This window comes from Suncus etruscus, chromosome 3 (assembly GCF_024139225.1).
Source record: "Suncus etruscus isolate mSunEtr1 chromosome 3, mSunEtr1.pri.cur, whole genome shotgun sequence".
Lineage (NCBI taxonomy): Eukaryota > Metazoa > Chordata > Mammalia > Eulipotyphla > Soricidae > Suncus > Suncus etruscus.
The window spans coordinates 12,856,076-12,857,700 of NC_064850.1; the positions used below are offsets into that span (position 1 = coordinate 12,856,076).

Here is a 1,625-nt window from a genome sequence, read left to right on the forward strand (position 1 = left end):
TGGGCTCGAACTTCATTTACCTTGAGTCCATGGGTCAGGAAGCAGGCCCTGAACGATGAGGTAAAGTGGACATTTGCTCAGGAAACAGACCCTCCCAGTGGAGGTCCAGGTTCCTCACACCAGAACACATCCATCTGCAGAATGACTTGCTGACAGTGCTATCTGAGCATGGCCTACCCCAGCCCTATTCCTGGAGAAGAAATTGGACACTAGTACATTCTTAATGGACACAGGGAAAGACAGATTGTGGGGACCAAAGAGATTGCAGAGAGGATAGGACACTTGCCTTGAACATGGCTGACCCAGATTTCATCTCTGGCATCCCAAATGGTCCCCCCAAGCACTTCCAGGAATGATCCTTGAGTACAGAGCCAGGAAAAAATTATAAACACTGGGCGTGGTCCCAAAACAAAAAGGTGGTAGTCATTTGGAAGGACTGCTTTGCCTCACAGGTACATTGGGCAAAAGTCACTCTTCTTCAAGCAAGGGCAGATGGCCCCTTGCAGAATTGCCTCCCAGGGGCACAAGAATATATGTCTTAGCTATAGAGCTAAGGTGAAGTCAAGCCCTAGCGTTTGCTACTCTGTCATGCTTTTTGTGCCCACCAATGGCCACTGTCCCAGTGTGTGATCTCCAGCCCTTGGCAGTCCAGTGTGTGGATGAGCACTGTGACTAGAGTGGGGTCCCCAGAAGAGCACCCTATTCAAATTATTGCAACTTCTACTCACTACAACACCAACAACAAAGGAAAGGGTAGGAGAGAACTGCTTCCCCAGCATCATATCCCTTACTATCTGAGCATCTTCCTGTAAGTTCAAAATGGAAATTCTGGGACTTGAGGGATAGTACAGGCGTTAAGGTGCATCCGTGGCATTCAGCTGGCCTGGTTAAATCCATGGAACTGCATGGTCCCCAGAGCACCACTGGGAGTAAATCCTGAATCTCTGGGAATAACTCTTCAGCATCTTTGAATGAGGCCCCAAACCTCCCCGTCATGCCGCCCACTGTCACCCCACCAAACACACTTCAGTTCTAGGCTGAAGAGGTTGAGTGGAAGATAAGCAGGGAGGAGGGTCAGAAAGCACAGTGCTGGGCCAGAGTAGCAGCACAGAAGTAGGACGTTTGCCTTGCACTTGACTGACACTGACGTGGGTTCAATCCCCGGCATCCCATGTAGTCCCCCAAGCCAGGAACGATTTCTGAGCACAGAGCCAGGAGTAACCCTGAGTGTCGAGTATGGCCAAAAGAAAAAAAGAGTGCTCATTTAAGCGGCACATATACTAAAATTGGAACGATACAGAGAAGATTAGCATGGCCCCTGCGCAAGGATGACACGCAAATTCGTGAAGCGTTCCATATTTTTAAAAAAAGGAAAAAAAGAAAACACAGTGCTCCCATTGCTAATGGCCCTCTCTCAATCTGAACTTTGAGGTCAAGGAACAAGACTAAAAGACTTTCTGAGGTTCTAAAGATGCCCCCAACTCAGTACCCAACCTTCCTAGGCCCCAGTACACTTGTGACTTTAGGGCCAGGCAATCACTCGCCAATGCCCTGGTTTTGCCCAGGTTTCTGAAACCCTAGGTTTCAGAGAGGGCACCTCATGAATTTTCATGGCCTGCAAAATC

General features: G+C 48.9%; 1 non-coding gene across 1 annotated transcript; it reads left to right on the forward strand.

Annotated features, from left to right (window-relative positions):
- The first annotated feature begins 1,256 nt into the window (after positions 1 to 1,256).
- LOC126005543 (U6 spliceosomal RNA) lies at positions 1,257 to 1,363 on the forward strand. The gene has a single exon (XR_007494593.1). It is a non-coding gene; the product is annotated as a U6 spliceosomal RNA (small nuclear RNA).
- Positions 1,364 to 1,625: the final 262 nt, after the last annotated feature.